The sequence below is a fragment of the Porites lutea genome, chromosome 8 (genome assembly GCF_958299795.1).
Source record: "Porites lutea chromosome 8, jaPorLute2.1, whole genome shotgun sequence".
Taxonomy (NCBI): Eukaryota; Metazoa; Cnidaria; class Anthozoa; order Scleractinia; family Poritidae; genus Porites; species Porites lutea.
In genome coordinates, this window is record NC_133208.1 from 25,121,206 (window position 1) to 25,142,750 (window position 21,545).

The 21,545-nt window shown below is 39.9% G+C and overlaps 1 protein-coding gene and 1 pseudogene across 1 annotated transcript in view; one reads left to right on the forward strand and one right to left on the reverse strand.

Annotated features, from left to right (window-relative positions):
* LOC140945410 (uncharacterized) overlaps window positions 1-17,563 on the forward strand; it is a 122,289-nt pseudogene extending 104,726 nt beyond the window's left edge.
* Window positions 1-21,545, reverse strand: part of LOC140946783 (uncharacterized) — a 130,396-nt gene that overhangs the window by 70,908 nt on the left and 37,943 nt on the right. The window lies entirely within an intron of this gene.

Consider the following 21,545-nt stretch of genomic DNA (forward strand, 5'->3'; position numbering starts at 1 on the left):
CATGCTTGTCACGTCATCCGCGAGATATGACATTACATTACAGTTACATTCAAGGACTGTTTTTTTCTTTCGTGATTGTAGCATTGTTTATTTTATTGCATGATCATCGTATATCCGTTTTTTGGCTAGGCGTACAAAGCTTTATTCAGTTTTATTTCCTTTACGTCAGAAGGCATGCATTAGATTATCCCTTTCCTAAGCACGTTTATTCAGTTGTAAGAAGTCCATCACAGTGTAAGGAGCTTTTGGAAAACTTTTGGAGTTATTACAACTGTACGAGATTTGGAGCTCTTTTAATCCCCGGAGTCAAGATCAGACGTAAGTCACGCTTGTAAATTTAGTAGTTTGTTTTTCCTTCTTTTTTCGTGCACGGAGCATTATCGTAGTTTTCGTTTCTTCTGACGTAAAAATCGCACGTTTCTTTCTAGTTTTCACCGCAAGTGCTGTAAATAGTCGGACTAGCATGATTTTAAAGGCCCATGTTCACCCTAGATGCATTGCGCGCCCTGTACTCCAGAAAAAACATTTCGCGTAGTTGAAAATCGCTGCCTTTAGTGTGTAAAGTCAATCTTTGTTAATCTTCTACAGTTTGCTAAATTTGGTTTAAAAGAAAGTCTCAACAAGTTCTTTTGGTATTTTTCTTTACATCTTTTTGGATATTTTGGAATGGTATCGAGCCTTTTTGTTTCTGTGAGTGTTTGTTTCACTGCAGCACTTTCGATGGCGGCTCCATCGAAACGAACGGTTGGAAGCATGGTTGGAAGACCGCGTCGACGGGGGTCGCCGAAGTACATTCGTCACCGTGAATCCGCTTTTTTAATCCCTGGAGAGATGGGGAAGAAACTCTTGGCTGTAAATTCTACAGACAGCGTGTTTGCCGAGTTCCTCTACATCGAATGTTCAATTGTAAACAAAGGTCCCGTTGAAATCAGTTGAAAGCAAAACAAGCGAGTCAATCTAACATGAACAATGCTTTATTTAATTTAACCTATGAAGCGAGTGATATCCTTAACGTAAACTTATCGTCTGGCGTATCACGATTAAAGCCGGCTCTAAAGTAGCGAGAACTCTTATTAGCAAACCAATCCTTAGCAAAACCTAAAGAAAGTGTAATACAGCGATTACAGCGATTACAGACTATATGCAGTGCTGATTCGGCGCTTTGCAAACACAACTTCTCGCTTATTCTTTCAAGAACACATACCTAAAAGCTTCAGAACTAACACAAAATAATAGATTGAGGAATCAAAACATTTCACAGTCGAATCGGGCTCAGGAAAACCTCACCTGGTGCTTAGACGTTTCGTAATTTATGACCTTCATTGTGTTCATCGGACTCAACAAGGCATCCCTATGCATTCACCACCAGTTTAAATTTTGAGGTGCTTTCTGCGGTAACATTTAACGAAGTCGGCGATATATCTTCCTCCATTTGGAAAAGAATTAAAAGTCTTACTGGCCTCTTTGATACTGTCTCTCTAAGCTTCGGTCAAGCGTGAAAAAAGCTGCAATTGTAGTCTCCCTCGCAGTCGTTTTTAGTATCGTCACGCAACGCTCCTCAAAGTGGAAGCCAATCAAAACACTGCATTTGACAAAAGAATCGTTTTAAAACAAAAACACAAGCGCGCAAAGCCGTTTGGGTGAACATGGGCCTTTAATAAACGCCATTGAATCTTTTTGACCGCCTAGTGCTTCATTGTGGTTGACCTGGCGAACTCCAGTGACTAACGCCACGCGTCCACGACACTGGGAACGCGACAATGCTGTCGATCGTGTTATGGCCTAGAGGAAGTGTTGAATACCAAATGACATCAGAAGACGGTTTAAATTTAGCACCAGTTAAAAGCTTCTGAAAGAGTGCTTCACATTTTGGATTTAAATGGGACAGGTAAATCTTCACTACTTCTACTGGACAGTTAGCAAGCCCTTTGCCCTCGAACATTTTACCATCAGATAGGTCGTCAGTGCCGTCTAGACCACCTTGGTGATTTTTGGTTGAAAAGACTCCTCCGGGCGTTTCTCTATTAAGCTCAAAATATTCCAGGCCGGAATTTGGGGTTTTGGAGAGCTTTAGGCTTGATTTTGTCAATTGTCGCTGGTTTTCCCTTCCTCTTCGACCAAAGTAGAGGGTTATAAAAAACCACGCTGTTTGTTGTAGCTTTTGTGGATCAAGGCACCTTGCATCTACTAGCTCGCCGGCTTCGTAGGGCTTTAACACTTTGGAGTGTGAAACTTTCAGTCCATACTTAGTTGCCTTTTTTGTATTCTCAGGCACAGCCTCGTCTTGTATTTGTAAAATTTCTGCTTCTGAAACTTGAGCGAAACGCGAGTTTATAACGCCCGCCATTTTGTTTTTGCTTTCAAGATCACGAATTACGCATTATCCACTCGCTCGGAGGTGAATATTTTTGAATAGCCCGAGATAACGAACCAATCAGATTGCTTAAAGCACTAAGATCACTGAGTGTGTATATACTTAATAGGGGTATACAGGGTATACAGTATTATTAGGGTAAACATAAGATATATAGTGGTATACAAGGTATAAGAGATAACATATCATGGAGTCTATATGGAAGACTGCCATGAATTATATTGCCGTCGGCGGGTTCACTACGGTACAGAAACGCTTACCTGACTTAGAACCCCGTCACCTTTCCGATCCTTTCAGTCTTAAACCGTCACTGGTTGTTATTTTGATTAAAATGAAACTCAACTAACCTGTAAAGGCAATTGCAGTTTAGGACCGCAATAACTTTAATGCATGCATGCAAAACACAAACCGAAGGTCACGCGTTCCTCTTTTTTATGTCTACGTCCTCTTCCTCTTTCTAAGGTAACACAAAGTCAGTTTTTTAATATATATACGTTTCGCAATCGTCATTCCCGTTTATTCTATATCCGTTTAGTTGCTTTCAACTGCGTTTCACATACATTACACATAAAGTAGCTAACACCAGGAGTATTTTCTTTCTGACCTTCAGATACCTATATAGAACTGAGGAATAAAAGAAGGATCAAACATATTTAAGCCACTATATTTTAAAGTAGATACTTCTTTAAGTTTAATAAGTATTCCCGAAACGTGCATGCTATTTGATTCAAACGAGAAAATTCCAATAAAAGCAATAATCTACGGGTTTGAAACAATTTTACATGTAATCATTGGAATATATTTCTTCTAAAATTGAACTAATTGCGATGAAAGAACGGTATTTGGCTCTGGGTGTCTTTCCTGTTGTAAGCGAGTTAGGACTGGTCGATAGCTCGAGAACACGTCAGTGATGTAAATAAGCGTTGGAGGGATCATGGAATGTAATCGCATCATTCATTCATTTTCTAGTTCGGATAGGTTTTGTGTCGTCGAAATATCTCGGAAAGGACCTTAAGTTATCAGGAGTCTTGTACGGAAAAATTATCTAAAAGTCGGAATAAAGAATATGTCCATTTTCAACACTGCCTAATGGAACATGTTAATGACTATCTTACATTACCCGATTACATAATTTTCCGCGTAAATAGGGAACTTGCATTTTGAGCTACGCAAGACAACCGAAAGTGATGCCTTGATGTTAACAAAGTGTATCGCTAAGGGGCGGACAATTAGAAAACTAATGGGGGGGGGGAGTGGGGGCGGGCGAAGTACAAAAAAAAAAATTTCGCTTAAGGGAAAATTAAATGGAAAAAATTCATGCACGCCAATTAACCCTAAAAAATATTCATGCTGCGGCCTAAAAAAATTCATACAAGGAATTTGATGACGACAGAAAATTCCTAAGGCTCGAAAATTCCCCACTCCCCACCCCATAACTTTTCTAATGGTCTGTCCCTAAGTGTCTCTATAGAGTCGATTTGTCCGGAAATCTGGATAAAATTAATGGCCAGGAATGTAAAAAGTCCACTTCAGGTTGCCGTCCGTTCCTCAAAAACACCATGTTTTGCACGGCGTTTAGTCATGCGAAACCTGCACGAAACATCCACGCCGCGCGCGAGGTAACTTTATCCCGATTCTAAAAATAACTCGAGACGAATTACCTATGGAATAGGGTGTGTATGGGGGATGCCTTCTCTGTCCCCTTTATCCTCTCTTGGTTTCAGACCGTAAGAGTTAATAATACATCTTGGCACCGCTACATTCGATTGCTGGGTTCGTTAACCTTAATTGAAGAGCGAAACAGCCGTTGAGGTCTTCATAGCAAGTCAGGCGCCACAAACTTCCTCGGAGGAAGATGAGTATTTTGACCTCCCCTTATAATACCAAGAAAAATTCCCAATATTCGCCTGCGGCCAATAAATCCCCGCGATTTCTATTTTCACAACCGCGCTCGACGATCTTAAAAGAGAAAATAGAGGATATGGGAACAGGCCTTCCTTTCCCAAGTTTTAGCGCTTTCTAGGCAATATTTGCTCCTTCTAACAAATTTACAGTATCTCTATATGTACTATTTCGCTATTTCGTTCCTTGTTGATTACATTTTGGCGGGCCATTTATGTGAAGTCTTCGTTTAATGACGTCCACTTTTATCTTCCATTTTAGACCAGTATCGAATTATTAAATTCATAACTGGCTGAGAGGTTTAGGAAAACAAAAGGAACAATGTCGCATTGAGATTCAATGATGATAATTCATTGATTTCGTTATTTTCCCCTTAGCCTCCAAATCAAGTATGTCAATTTTAATAATTTGCTCGTTAAGGGAATGTCCCACGTTTTTAACCCGTTGCACAGTAGTTAAGAAGGCGCAAAAGAATACGTTAGGTTGTAAAGTAAAGCCTGTTTGGTAAATTTGGAACTGCCCTAAAAACTATGTTTGTCCTTACTTACATTAGAGGATTCTAGTGGACATTTTCCTTATACAGAAATTTTAGGGAAGCCTTTTTTAACAAATCATCGTTTTATCTAGGTAATAAAATTTGAAAAACTCAACCTCCGAAAATCGTAGGTAAGTTAGTAAAAAAAGAAAAAATTCCCAATATTCGCTTGCGGTCAATAAATCCCTGCGATTTCTATTTTCATACGTGCGCTCGACGATCTTAAACAGGCTAGTCTTTCCCAAGTTTTAGAGATATCTAGGCAATATTTGCTCCACGGCCAACAAATTCGACAGAAAAAAGTCGTTGGATGCCCCTGGTATGAAAGTTCCAAACGATCTAAAAATTCATCAGTAGACATGCTTCCTTGCAACACGTCATGTATGTTATATCAGGGGCTAGGGTGTTTCTTTTGGGGAATCATTAACATACGAGGCTTTATCTCGTAGAATGTAGGGACTTAAGATTCGAATATTCAGTTTCTGTTCTTAAGATACCTACTAGGAAATAAGAATAGAGAGTTGTTAGTTTTTTTCCTTCTTCTTTAAAAGCGAAACGATTTCTTGTTGATAATCAGCGGTAGGGCAAATTAAGATTTCTTTCGTTACGATTTCTAAATACTGACAGATTCTTCGTTAACAAATGATTTTGAGCACTTTCCCTTGATTGCAAGGCAAAGCATTGCCCGCTTAATTCAAACTATTTAGTTTGACGTCCAGCGAGCTGGATATAATGCATCAGTCAATTGAAACTCCGGCTCCCGACCCCCGCGACTTGGCGGGGAATTTAACATTGGCCGCGTGTTAAAACACCGCTGATATTTTCTGGCTCCCCTTGCCGAACAGTTTAGTTAAAAGACCCGTATAGCGGGCTTTAGTAGTTTGTAAACAACAAGAACGTGCTTGCAGCGGCAAGCAGGTCTCGCCTGCTTGGAGATTAGATCGAGAAATGAGGAGGCGATTATTTCTACAAGAAACATTACTTACTCGCTAAAGGTTTTTTTACTTCCTACTTTATCGACGTCGATACTTTTTATTTGTTTTTGAATTGATTTAGTACGCGTGTTACCGACGACCAAGAATACCTCTCGGGTAGCAGGCTATACGCGTGTATAAATACACGAAAATTCAAGGGCCTCGATTCCAGAGAAATTACATTATTGCCAGGAATCGAAAAAGTGATTTACAAGGCACTTTCATTTCAATCATCGCCGGAAATAAATCCCATGCTCATCACAAGACTCATTTGCAAAGTCGGAGTGTTCATCGCGCTAGCCGGCCGCATGGCATGGCTTATTTTATGTTATTATTCATTCAAAATATTTCCGTAATTCTGATTGGCCAAAAGCACGCTCATAATTCACCACAATTACTTACTGATGACCAAATTTGGAAGAATTTTCTGCTTAACGAGAACACCCTCCTAGATCTCCATAATTCTTCATAAGATACTCAGCCTCATTCATTAATTGTTAAATAGTACACATTTAGCTGGTATTTTAAGCAAAAAGTTTGCCTCATCCGATGCTGTGTGTTTTGGTCACCGGTCAGGCGCCATTTGCAGGTATTTCTAAGTTTATATTGGGCACACAGGGAGATCAGTAAGATTTGTTTACAAATTATTGTTGGTTACGGATCGGAGACTGGTTTGCTAGCGTGGGTACGTGAAAATACGCGTAGGTAAATGTTTGTTTCAAAGCAGGACAGGGTTGTTAATCTTCTTCTTATCGGCTGCAACATATATCTGAGGAATACCAGGGAATAAGTGTGAATTAAGCTTATGGGGATATATCAAATCGAACAAAAACGACTCCCGCTTCGCGAACAATGAATCTTGAATTATGCAAATTTCCTTGCGTGCATCTTACTCGCTTCCGATTGGTTCAAAAACAATAAGCAACTGTCAAAGATCATACATGCGCACTGTCGTGACGTAGTCCCTTTGATTGACCTGCGTATTCTTTCTTGGTATCGTCATCGTATTTCTTCTTCATTGTACTACTTCACTGTTCTCTTACAGATAGATTTACTGGTAAGCTCTTGGTAGTGTCGCATACATATTATGTTACAAACCTAAATCATTTCCGTCGGTTTTTTCCTAATGTCTGTATTGGAGCATGTCAGTCCTCTTCACTTTCTTGGAAAGCAAAACAGTTCCAAATGTCGTTCGTTTTGTAGGGTTAATATTGGTGGAATTAGGTTCTCAGAGCGTAAGTGTTATAATACATCTTGGCACTGCTACATTTGATTGCTGGGTTCGTTAACCTTGAACAGCGAAACAGCCGTTGAGGAGTCTTGCGCCACAAACTTCCTCGGAGGAAGGTGAGTAGTTTGACTTCCCCTTAATACTAAGAAAAAGTCCCAATATCCCCTTGCGGTCAATAAATCCCCGCAATTTCTATTTTCATACGCACACTCGACGATCTTAAAAGAGAAAATAGAGGATATGGAAACAGGCCTTCCTTTCTCAAGTTTTAGAAACTTCTAGGCAATATTTGCTCCTTCCAACAAATTTCACAGTATCTCTTTCCACGTTGATTACATCATTTCTCATTATAGTAATTTATCTGTTTAGCACTTAAGCACTTTAGCACTTTAGCACTTTCTTTCTTCTCGGAAAGCGAAACGATTTCTTCTTGACGATCAGCGGTAGGGCAAATTAAGATTTCTTTCGTTGCGATTTCTAAATACTGGCGGACTTAACATCAACAAAAGATTTTGCGAACTTTCCTCTGACTGCAAAGCAATGCCCGCCTAATTCAAACTATTTAGTTTGACGTCCATCGAGTTGGATATAACCTTGTTTGGGTTTACGGTTTCATGGCGGTATTTTGAACTTCAAGTTTCCGAAGATACAAAAAACGCTATTTATTCTCACTGATAGGTGCGAATCCATTTTACAGGTTGAGCAACAAAAAGTGACGGGTTTTTTCCCTACTTTTTTTATATATTATTCATGCAACGTTTTGTTTACTGTTGGTGGTTGATTCTCTCAGTTCTTTTCATGTCCTCGTTAAACTAAAAATTCTTTCTCTTTTCCTAGCAGTTTAGAATACATTGTATGTCAGCAGTATAAATCGCTTTTCGTGTTACCTTTATTTGATATATTATTATGGGAGAAGATGGTTTTGTCCAGTTTCTTCCTTCGCCGAGATCTTACAAGTTCTGCTTTGTGTGTTTAGCGGTAGCAAGCAACCTAATTTGTCTTTAGTTTCAGTAATATTTATGTAGCTTTTCTTTACCTTGGCGGCATGGGAGTCTTTAATTTTCCCCGACAACAGTGTCATCGAAGTAGCTCGACATCCATATTTAACAAGGGACTGTTGATACTATAATCTTTCAGAGCAAAACAGCTTTTGATGGTTTTCTAGCACGTCAAGCGCGACAAACCTTACTCCCTGGAGGTAGCTAGCTTGGCTTGTCTTGGACTAGTTCAGGAAAGGGACATATTTTTTCTGACCTAAAAAGGCAAAACCTACATAATTGCTTGAAGAAGAGCTTACCCTTTTTACTCTGGTTTTAAATATGTATGAGTTGATGGGAACACGATTTGTAGCGGAGCTCCTGCGGGCGCGAAGGGCGCGCGCCGGAGACCCATTGCTGAGATAAATTGGTAACCTATGAAAGCTAGCAAATTTGGTTATGACGTAGCGTACGCCCGAACGACCGTCCGTACACACATTTCATGTAAGCCAATTCCAGATGTCAGGTTATTTTGGCGGGAAAGCGTATGGTCACCCGCTTCTTGTGAAGCAGAGATAACTAAAGAGTCAATAAAGACGAAAACGGAAAGCGAAAAATGTTTCTGTATCCGTTTTGGCTAAAGTATTAAGCTTAGATTAATTTTCATGTCCACAAATTTGGAATTTAGAGAAAGAGAAAGACAGAGAAAAAGAGAAAGTAGGGTGACAGGCCAGAGAAGCTCAACTAGAAAAAGGGCTAGAGCGAGAGACAAAAAAAAAAGGAGACATGTACATGTTTTGTTGGAGGAACAACATGAAATTTTGTAGCGGCGGTGAGAAAATAGGGACTTTAAGATCCAACGACGCGACCGCAACGAGAACGTAAAAAAAAAACAGAAGGTTTAATAAGCAAAACCACAACTTTGCACGTCCATCACACTTTTTTGTACATTTTTTTGCCGTTTTAGCACGACTACGACGTGAAGATGCCTAATTTCGCGTTTTATGGAGAACGTAAACAAGCAACAATGAAATTTTATTTCTCTTTCTGAACTTGGATACGGTCCCTTGGAATTCAACTTCAGGAGGGTTCACTTAAATTTGCAAAGTAAGTGTGTAGGAATAATAACGATAAAGACTGAAAGAACGCAAATTCAGTTTTTAAGCGACGTTCTCGTTGCGGTCGCGTCGGTGGATCTTAAAGTCTCTAATGAGAAATGCCAGCTGCCACCAGGGGGAAAATGAGCGACAGTGAAAAAAAAAAAGTGAACAAGAACACGTACGACATTTCCTCCATAAAACGTGTAACCGGGAAGTTTCTGGAAGTTTCACGTTGTAGTCGAAAAAACGGCAAAGAAATGTAAAAAAGTGTGCTGCACGTGCAAAGTTGGATTTTTGCTAATTAGACCTATTCTTGTTTTTTCACCGTTCTCGTTGCCTCCGCCGTTTAGTATTAAACAATTTTATTTTTTGTTTGAGCAAACTATAATATTATCGAGACCTTTGCTTTTATATTATTATAATTAGAGACTATTTGTTATTTCCTGAATCAGTAACCTGGAAAGTATAAACTATAAATAATTGCTGACAAAATCAGAAACGTTTGTAAAAGAGTTGGCAGATTCGTCTATTCTGTCAATACTTCTAATTATTAAGTTAAAGTATTCCCCAAACGTCCTTGCTATTTGATTCAAGCGAGAAAATTTCAATACAAGTAATAATCTAAGGGTTAGAGACAATAATACATGTAATCATTGGAATATATTTACTATATTTCTTCTAAAATTGAAATAATCGCGAGAAATAATTGCTGACAAAAATGAGAAACGTTTGTCAGCAAATTCGTCTGAAAAGTGAAGCGTCTGTAGAACGCACGCAATATTTTCAAGAGAGTTTTCACTTATCGCTCAGAATTCAACTGTTTCCGTGGCATATACTTGCGTATACCTGAATACAGAGCGAGAAGTCGAGAATGGAATGGAGCTAGGATTCGAACCAGGACTTCGAACGAGGGCTTCTTTTGCTTATTACTAGAGATTACAAATTATATTAAAGTGAAGTGCTGCGAGTAGACCCTGAGCGGTGCTAAATCATAACGTACATGAATTTTTTAGAAATTGGCTTACCAACATTTATATTTCAAGCAGTAAATCTATCGAGTTTTTTTGAGATTTACACCTGAATTAAACCCTCAATCTGAATAATAAGAATTATTTTATATCCTATAGCAGCGTAATAAGCTCTGCCTTTGCCTTTAGGCAAAGAGCATCAACTGCCTTTAAGTTTAACCACATGACAGCTTTGCTCAGTTTCCTGATCAGAGAATATTCGAGAATATATAAATCGATGTTGAAGACCTCAGTGGAACCTAAATAAAACGAACACGTTTTACTTGTGCCTTGGCCCTTCATTGTATCGATGTTCCTCTATAATCTCAATTACATACCCAAGGTATGTATTGTTTGGTCGCTAAGAACTTCTGGCTTGCTTTGTCAGCGTACCACTGCACACGAACTCTACAGCCAACGAAAGACGTTTTTCGAGTTCACTTTCATGACTTGAAAAAAGATCCTGACAGATTTCTTTGCACGCGTGTTGAACGTTTAAATGTGGAGAAGCCTTGCTGTTAAAGACGCAACTTTATGCACTTGCACTGAGAAAGCCTGACAAAAACGAAATTCTGGCTTACCGGGATTTGAACCCTCTGCGATACCGGAGAAAAAGAGCGAGAAAAAGTTCAATACTAAAATTAAGCAGCTGGCAAAAAATATAAAGCACTATATAAGATGTAATGGCAAATGTTAGAAACAAAAGTTAGACTGGGAATTAAGTAAAGATGTCAGAGCTTGTGACTAAAATAGTTCTATTTTCCGGAATTTTTTACAGTAAGGTGTATGATGGCAAACAGGGCTGAGTTGCTCAAAGCATGGTTAGCTTTAACCATTGGTTAAGCTGTATCAAAACCAATACGTTGTCAAGGTATTAAACGCTGGTTAACGCTAACCATGCTTCGAGCAACTGGTCCCAGTACGTTACAAACTCCTTTGGAAAACTATTTATTTTAATAGATATTCTGCATTTGCAGATGCAACAAGTATAGAATACTATGCCAAAGAAGAAAGTCCAGCACTTATAATAATCGTGACCTTACATGAAAGCTTGATCATATTGCCCAAGAAGTTTAACTGTTCAGTTAAAAAGACGTTAAGAATCTTGTTTCTACTTTCTTACTCTTAAAATATTTTTTTTCTCAAAGTTCAGAAAAAAGGACCATGGACAAAATGTCGGAGATTCTACAGACCATTCAAATTGGTGCGGTCGTTGCAACTTTTCTTTTCAACACTGGTCGTATTATAAAAGCAGTACACATCTTCAACGAATGTTTGGTGCTCCTTAGCGGTAAAGCCCTAGAGACAATCAAAGAAATTACCACACCACATCTTATCTATGTATACCATAAACTTTTTGATGGATATACTCTTATGCAAGATCACACCCGTGCGATAGAATGTGGTAAAAAGCTTCACGTGACACTACACAATAGAGGGCAAAAAGACAAAGAAGGGATGATATTACTTAAAATAGCGAACAACTACGATCAAAGAAGCAAATACGAGGAAGCAATACAGTTTTACGAGAAGGCACTCGGCATCATGATTCAGGCTGGAAACAATCGCGGAGTTGGAATATGTTACGGAAATCTAGGAACTGTGTTTAAATCTGTTGGTCAATATACCAAAGCTGAAGAATACCTTCATAAAGCACTAGTGATCAGCAAAGAAATCGGTGACAAAGAGGGAGAAGCATCAGAGTACGGAAATCTAGGAACTGTGTTTCTTTCTGTTGGTCAATATACCAAGGCTGAAGAATACCTTCAAAACGCACTAGTGATCAGCAAAGAGATCGGTTACAAAGAAGGAGAAGCATCAGCTTACGAAAATCTGGGAACTGTGTTTCAATCTGTCGGTCAATATACCAAGGCTGAAGAATACCTTCAAAACGCACTAGTGATCAGCAAAGAGATCGGTTACAAAGAAGGAGAAGCATCCAGTTACGGAAATCTAGCAACTGTGTTTCTTTCTGTTGGTCAATACACCAAGGCTGAAGAATACTTTCGAAAAGCACTGGTGATCGGGAAAGAAATCGGTGACAAAGAAGGGGAATCATCAGCTTACGGAAATCTTGGAGCTGTGTTCAAATATGTTGGTCAATATACCAAGGCTGAAGAATACCTTCAAAAAGCGCTACTGATCAAGAAAGAAATCGGTGACAAAAAAGGAGAAGCATCAGCCTACGGAAGTCTAGGAACTGTGTTTCAATCTGTTGGTCAATATACCAAGGCTGAAGAATACCTTCAAAAAGCATTAGTGATCAGGAAAGAACTCGGTGACAAAAAAGCAGAAGCATCTGTTTCCCGAAATCTAGGAACTGTGTTTAAGTATGTCGGTCAATATACCAAGGCTGAAGAATACCTTCAAAAAGCACTAGTTATTGGGAAAGAAATCGGTGACAAAGGGGGAGAAGCATCAGATTACGGAAATCTAGGAACTTTGTTTCAATATGTTGGTCAATATACCAGGGCTGAAGAATATCTTCAAAAAGCACTAATGATCAACAACGAAATCGGTGACAGAAAAGGGGAAGCATCAGCTTACGGAAATCTAGGAACTGTGTTTAAATCTGTTGGTCAATATACCAAGGCTGAACAATACCTTCAAAGAGCACTAATTATTAGGAAAGAAATCGGTGACAAAGAGGGAGAAGCATCAGCTTACAGAAATCTAGGAGCTGTGTTTCTTTCTGTAGGGCAATATACCAAGGCTGAAGAATACCTTCAAGAAGCACTAGTGATCAGGAAAGAAATCGGTGACAAAGGGGGAGAAGCATCGGATTACGGACATCTAGGAACGGTGTTTCAATCTGTTGGTCAATACACCAGGGCTGAAGAATACCTTCAAAAAGCGCTAATGATCAAGAAAGAAATCGGTGACAGAAAAGAGGAAGCATCAGCTTACGGAAATCTAGGAACTGTGTTTATTTCTGTTGGTCAATATACCAAGGCTGAAGAATACCTTCAAAAAGCACTAGTTATTAGGAAAGAAATCGGTGACAAAGGGGGAGAAGCATCAGACTACGGAAATCTAGGAGCTGTGTTTCAATATGTTGGTCAATATACCAAGGCTGAAGAATACCTTCAAAAATCACTAATGATCAACAAAGAAATCGGTGACAGAAAAGGGGAGGCAGCAGCTTACGGAAATCTAGGAGCTGTGTTTCAATCTGTTGGTCAATACACCAAGGCTGAAGAATACCTTCAAAAAGCACTAATGATCAGGAAAGAAATCGGTGACAAGGCTGGTGTTGGAGCTTCATACTTAAGGCTGGGAAAACTTTTTACTCGAGAATTTCAGCTTCATGCGAAGAGTCAAGAATTTGCTAATAAAGGACTTGAGATAAGTTACGAAATAGGGGACATTGAAATGCAGTTTGACAGCCACCTTACCATTGTTCTGAACGCGTTAGCGGCAGGAGGAAGCATAAATGAACTGATGCGAAATCTGTATCAAAGCATTCAGAAGTGCGAAGAAATGCATGATTTTTTAAGAGTGAAAGATAAATTCAAAATTTCTTTTTTTGATAAGCATGTGTCCCCTTACCTTCTTCTTTGTAGGTTGTTGATTACTACAGGCAGTTACTATGAAGCTCTTTACGTTGCCGAGCTTGGACGGTCCCGAGCACTGACAGACGTACTGTCAGATAAGTACTCTGTGGATAAAGGGGTAACAGTCAACCCACTGTCATGGTTTGGTATTGAGAACATCATGAACAAAAATGCACTTAGTTCTTGTCTTTATGTTTCCTGCTTCGGTGATAATATGTACTTTTGGATCCTCAAGCCAAACAAAATTATAGTTTTTCGACAAACGACACTCAAAGAAAAGGCAGATGAAGTGTTTGGAAATCAGACATTTGGTGGCTCTCTTGATCTCCGTCAAGACCAATGCGAAGATCGATCATTGTTTTCATGTGTAAGCTTCCCGCCATCATGCAAACCATCTCAGAGTGACAGCTTCGAATCTTCGCGTCTTATAGAAGAAGAGGAAGACGAAAATCACGACTCTAAACCTTTAACCCTTGCTGATGGCTACAACATGGTAGTCGCTCCTGTAGCTGACTTACTCCAAGAATCAGAAATCATTATTGTACCGGATAACTTGTTGTATCCAATTCCTTTTGCTGCTTTAATGGATGATAATGGAAAGTATTTATCGGATACTTTCAGGATTCGTTCTGTCCCTTCCTTGACAACTCTTAAGTTGATTCAGCTCAGTCCAGTAGACTACCATAGCAAAACCGGTGCACTGATCGTAGGAGAGCCAGACGTTAGTGAAGTATACTACCAAGGAAAACTTCTACAGTTAAACTCATTGCCTTGGGCCAGAAAGGAAGCAGAGATGATTGGGGGACTGCTCGGTGTTCAACCGTTGCTTGGAAGGGATGCAACTAAGCAGGCAGTCCTGGAAAGCATGCATTCAGTAAGTATTATTCACTTCGCTGCTCATGGTTATGCTGAACGTGGAGAAATAGCTCTTTCCCCTATAAGCTCCTTCGGAACTCCACACGAAGAAGACTACTTATTGACGATGGCTGAAATTTCACAAGTTCGCCTAACAGCCAAGCTGGTTGTCCTTAGCTGCTGTCATAGTGCAAGTGGTCAGATAAGGGCTGAGGGAATTGTTGGAATCGCTCGTGCATTTCTAGCATCGGGTGCACGCGCTGTGTTGGCGTCACTGTGGGCTGTACAGGACGAAGCTACTATGTGGTTTATGAATCGTTTTTACGAGCACCTTGTTCATGGTGAAAGCGCCAGTGAATCTCTTCACCAGGCCATGAAGTCGATGAGAGCGACTCGCTTTTCTGACGTCATGCAGTGGGCACCCTTTATGCTGATTGGAGATGATGTAATATTCAAAGGTTTGTATTTGATCTAATTTTCAGGTTTTTCTAGCTGTTTTTAGTCAAAATATCTGAAATTAACTAAAGGTTCCTGACAACGCATTATTTTGAAAAAAAGTTTTGTTCACTTAGTTTCCTTATTCATTGTTTTGTTTTTTTTCAACCCTGTTCATGAAACTGAGGCAACTGGAGAGAAGGCCGAATTTTATTTTCCGAATCTCATGGAATATTTCGTAAGGCATGCATGCTCGGATCTAAAATAACTAACTAAAATGAGAATGTAGAAAACAGTAGTTTAGATTCCAAAGAGCATAAGAAAACAATTTAAGTCAGAGAAGAGGAGTAAGTGTCAAACACACTTTTTCTTAACGGTGTACCTGATGAAAGAAAAAACGTAGCCTCTTACAGCTTCCGAGATAGTCGGTCCGCGAAATTGAGAAAGCGCGAACGGGAAAATAAAAGGGGCCCCCTTTTCTCAGATTCAGGCGCTCATATTTTTGTACGCCTTTCACCTCGTCATCCCTACTATCTGAGAGCCTGGAACAGGCTATAAAAAACGCTGTATGTATTTTTTAGTCTTAAAACAGATCAATGCTGAGGGAACCAGATCGAGCACAGAGCAGGGTATACGTACTAATAATTATTACCGGTGAGCGAGAGTTTAAAAGCAGACGCAAAGATTCCCGCGGAACTCAATCTAGCCCAAGCAGCTGCAGGAGCATTTTATTTTGAAACTTCTCTTTTATACAGATATTTTTCTGGAAAATGAGCTAAGGGCAACTCCCTTGTCGTTTTCGTGTGTTCTTAAAACGAGGTTCAGTTTTGTCATCAATCGCCTCTTTTATGATGCTTGTTTCGCGGAGAAGTCGCAAGATTTAATATTTCCCCAAGACAGTATTTCATTCGATTCAATTGGGTTTTACAATATGTTTCGCTTTAGTTCTCTTGGTAGTCGCGATTTTGTAACAGAGGAGATGGTTGATATTTTGGTCAACCATTGCACGGGCTGCAAGGGATAGCATGGTTGTCTTGATATGAACCTCCTTCCTCAAGATATAATCTGATCAGTATGTAAACAGAAAACGAAGGAAATTAAAATAAAGTAAAATATTCCCACTGCATACATTATTGGCCCGTGACGCGGGAATTAAGTAACTCCGTAAATTCCGTCGTTTTGGGCCTGCACGCTGGTGGCATGATTCATTGCGGCCCTTGGTTAGATTTGCTTAGTTTTTGCCCGCCTCTTGGCTAGTTCAGCGAAGGTTAGTGGAAATGACTTAGAAATTTCGCCCCTCCCACCTCCCCTGGTGGCGGTTGACGTCGCTAACCCTCATTAGTATATACACACTCAGTGATCTTGGTGATTCAAGCAATCTGATTGGTTCGCTATCTCGGACTATTCAACAATATTCACCTCCTAGCGAGTGGATAATGTGTGAGATCGGTGTTTTTCCCATCTTTTTAGAGAACGATCTTTTAAAAGTCGACAAAATCCTAGGGCTGACTTCTTTTAAGGCAAGAAAATACTTGGAAGGGTTCAATACGGCGTTTTTCAATTTACTGTAGCTGAGTTTTGTGCTCGATGGATTGTTTACAACTCCCGTGTATTCGCGTAGAAGAAGCCGTTTCGTGAACTCAGCATTTTCTGACAAGAAAATTTTCGTTCAGAAATCGAAGTTTATTTATGAAAAACAAATTTAAAAGGAAATGTTTGCAGAAATTCTACGTTTCAAGTGAACAGGAAAAAGAATGATACAGGAAGACGAAGTCTTACCTCGAGCAACCGAGCCGCCATTTTTGTGAGCACTTCATGCGAAGAACGACACAACAAACCCTTTTGGCTATAAACTTGGCGAGTCAACAGAAAACAACAACGCTCTACTTTTCTTCTCAGGTAAGGAAACAGTTCAAACTTTTAGCGGTTCCATTTAAGCCATTACGCTGTCGGTTTGCGAAATGATAAACTTGTGAATTGCCATGTTTGAAAATTCTGCAAAGATCTATTTTTAAACTTACGCGTGATTTGATCTGTCAATCAAATCGTACTTTTGAATGGTTTCCTCTCTGATTTTGTTGAGATCACTTCGTGTGTATATACTAAAACAATTATTCTTTTCAATCTCGGTGAATAGTGGCTTTGGAAATATTTACCTCGCCGCTTTCGCGTCTCGGTAAATATTTGGCCACTATTCACCTCGATTTCAAAGAATAATTGTTAATTATTCCGCATGCCTATTGTCCTGGCAGTCGCGGTTGCCTCCCATAACTTAGTTCCCCCGTGTCGGAACAATGGGTATGCAGTGCGAAAATTATACGAATTGCATTTAAGCTGAACGTGATACAATACGACTTTACTAAACTTTTAGCATACAACTAATTTCCTCAAAGTGTAAAGGTTTGCTATTTGTTTGACTTTAAATGTGTTAGAGGTATTAAGGTAAAATATTTAGCACAACGAGCAACAGAAGCATGTTGATCGATGGCTAAAATAAATCGTGCAAAGAATACATACGAAAGGGAACCGTCATCATGATTAGTTTTTCTATTTGCAGGTGCATTTGATAAGAGCAGTTTAAAAGATGGCGAAGGTGAAACGGAAACAAAGAACTTGTAAAGTGAGAGGAAACATGTCGTTTAAGTTGACAACTAATATCACAGCTGTACATAAATGTATATACCACGGATCTTAATGAAGTGGTCTTGTCTGAGACCGCAAAGTGAACAGGTGATAATTGTACTTTTTAAAGCAGGCGCCATTTTGATACGTTACAGGCGAAGGTGAAGCATGAGCTGAGCGCGGAACACAAGGAGAAGGGGGGAGGGGTAGGCAGGACCAGTTAGTCGTCCTCAGAGTGGAGACGTCAAAGTTGTATACTCCCGAACCTACGTCTACTATCAGATTAGTCAGGGCTTCTTTCGTTCTACATGACTTCTGCTGCCCGTCAATCGTGCGCTTCACGCTTGCTTCAAATACGCTCAATCACTTGCATGAACACAAGTATTTCTTTGGTTTGATAAACTTTGTAAATACACTGATCTTGACGAACGTGATGAAATGCCAATAGATATCTAAGCTAAGGAAAGGGACACAAGTGTCCTCTGGAATTAAGCGCTCTTTGCAAGGTGCACCCAACGACGATTTCCTCCTAAATACATTGAAAACACTTTTTAGGCTATCCAGAGTGCTTTTAGATCTCTAGAAATACATTCTCTTTGGACATAGGAGTGCTTGAGTCTTTTCGAAATTACAAGGGCTTCTGTATCATTTTCCCGAAAATTTTAGATGCAATTTAACGTATTACGAAAGTGAGTATTTTTCTGAATCCTGTCTCCATCACACTTTTGAATCCGAAAGTAACCTTAGGTTTCCTTTTTCCTACGAAACATAGCTTAACCTAAAGTGAAATGTGACAAAATATTTTTACTTCAGAAAATCGTAGGGAATTAGTCACCGAAAATTGTACATGAACGGAACTGTCATCTAGAAATTTTTAGCCGTCCTCAAATAATAGAGAATTCTATACGCAATATTTGCGTCTCCGAACAGATATTTTACGGAAAAACCGTCGTTGGGTGCACCTGCTTGGCGTCAATACGATACTTACGGTATTGGTTTTTAAGCTTTTTTTATTTGCCTAAGATCATTCACCACCACAATGCTTCATTGATTACTGTTTTAGAGAAGTGACAGTGTTCAGAGGAAAGTTCAAAAGGAATTCAGCATGATGGCGAGTTTTAGAGGACAGAAACAAAGAGAATGAATAAAGAGGTTTGTGTCCTCCAAGACTCGCTATCGTGCTAAATTTTTTAAATATATCGAAAGACCCCCCTGTTAGTGACTGATAAGACTTAACAACTCAGGCGATGTACGAAATTTTATTCTTCCGTTTTGAATCAGGCGTTTTCCAATCCTCTGCCCTGCCCTGTCATACCTGCTGGGGCTGAACTTTTTCTGTTTTTTTTTTTTTTTTTTTTTTTTTTTTCAAACGTAAACTGACACGCCATTGAATGGGTGGGTGCTCACTAGAATTTAGAAGTAGCGATTTATCTGAGTGGGTTCTCTTCAACCTCGTCCCCAGGGCGCTTTTCCCTGGCTTTGGAGGTGGGACGCCAGGGAAAACCAGGGAAAAGCGCCCTGGGGACGAGGTTGGGTTCTCTCTTCCAGCGTTAGGAACCCGGTTCAGTTGTGAAACGGACTTGACATCTTTAGAATGTCGGGAAATTCTAAACTCTTTCCAGATATGTCATTTTGGTTTTCTTAGAAATGAGCCTACCTATCAATCGTTACAGCGTCTTTGTGTAATTTGTTAGCTTATTTCTATTAGAATTTTACCCCTCTGACTAGAGGTCTGTTATAAATAAGGTAGGTTAGCTGTTTTCTGAGCTAAAGCGCTCATCAAATAACTTTGTTCAAGAGAAGAGGCTACTTAGTGAACAGGGTTAGTTATTTAGTGAGGACAGACGGCAAATTGCTGTTGCTCGAAATATCTGAAAGTCTAAAATCTAAACACCGTAACTGTTCGTCAGTTGGACAATGTGGCTTTCACTTTCCAGTAATGAGTCACATAATAACAACAAAACATGACCTGCTGCAATTTTAACCTGATCCTGTCAGGACTTGTTGTTAGTGTTCCCCTCCGCCTCAGTGAAATAATTAACAGCAAGGGCCGAATCAGCTCATTCTCTTTTGTTAACAGGAGGAATGATGGGATGGAACGCTGGATGTGAAGTCTGGTAGATTCCTCCGTTCCCAGTCGTCTCGCCAGTCTCTCCCCAGCTCCCTGTGAGAGAGTTTAAACATTAAAGAGAGAAGCGCGCAGGAGATACGCGCGGAACAGCTAAGAAGAAAGAAGCGGGGAGACGATTAGACAATGACCTAATCAATTAGACAATGACCTTTGGCAATGATCTTTTCTCGAGTTCCCGAGCCAATCTCTCACGGCCGATTCGCGACCGCGTATGAATGACGGGGAGGGGACCACTAAGGACAAGCCTCCTCTGCGGTCAAACGAGAAAAATTTGGAAAGCTAAGCAAAGTATTGCAACTTTAAAATCAGCCTTGCTTCTTTCCGTTGTTCAGATATCTTAAATTATAGCTGATTAGATCCTCTATTAGGATCCAGTGCTTCTCTATTTTGTAACGTTGGTCCTTGCTTTCGAAACTGAATTCAAAGCTAGGGTTGCTACTTTTATTTCACTGGAAGCATACAACATATAAGTACTAATGCGCTGTTGATTTTCTAACTGTTTTGTAAGTTTAATAAAAAAGTTAGAGGTGTTTAAGAACTTAAACAGGTGATACCGTTTGTCAGCAAAATTTACTTCGGCGCAAAGCGTTTTCAACGGAAACAAGCTCAATATTTTGCGAAAAAAATGAGAACTTTTTTAAATTAAGTGGTCATTTTGTACATCCTTGCCCATGCTTCCATTTAATGACGAACAACATCCAAGACGAAAGTCATACCTCGTAAAATTAACGGGATGATTCAAAATAACTGCTATTTTTGTGAGGGGATGACTGCGCACAACAACAACATGGGCTCTAAACAACCTCAGAACAAATGTCGTGACTATTCGACCGGGGCATAAACGCTAAGCAAACTCTTGGAGATTCAAGACTTAACAGCTCCGTTTGCTTGTGTTTTTCAACGCCTCAATTAAAAAGTTAGTCGGGGGACTGATGGGAACGCTGAATGTGAAATCTGGTGGAGGGAATGATTACTCCCAGTCGCCTCGCTTGTCTCTCTCTTTTATTAAACATTAACGACGGGAGCGCATAGGATATATGCACGGGGAAAGATGGGAAATAAATATTTCCTCTATCTTTCCCCTTAATCGAATTTCCGTGCCAGTCTCCTCCAGGTCGATGGTGCAACGACTTTTTAACAAGATCACATTTTTCCACGCATTATGACAGCTAAGGAAAACGCGTTTTTGAGCGACACACATCAACCTATCGCCAAGAATGAGACGATATACATCTGGGACCTTTTAACATGTAGTCGGTCAGACAAAAGGGAAAACGGCCGAAAATCGGCGACCAGCACCTACGTCAGGCATGTTAGCAACGCACGCCAACCCAGCGGGGCTAGGTGTCGGGCCTTTTCCCTATGCCTAATTAACGCAAACAAATTTGTACAGCTAAGTGTCTCTAATCTTATGAAGGTACACATTCAGTTGCCGTAGGTCGCTCGCTTGTCTCTTTCTCTTATTTAATACTAACGACGGAAGCGCAAAGGCAGGGGGGGGGGGAAGGTGTCTCCAAGGAAATCTGTGGTACAGTCCGCCTGCCAGTAGGACGTCACGTCTCGCGGCAGTGACTTTCAAAATGGTGAGCAAAGTGTTCATCGAAGAGACGGATAAAAATTTCAATTTTATCACGGAAATACCGTTCCGATTTCTTGGATTTGGAGATTTTAAGGTTTCTATTGTCATAGAAAATTAGATTTAAGTACTTTTTTTTGCAATGAAATGTCCAGTGGTGTAATGAATTTTAAAGATTCCTTTCTATCGTCGAGCAAATTTTACGGGCAATCATACCGACCGGTCACACTTTTGAGGGACAGTGCACAGCAAGATGGAGGAGAATAGAGACA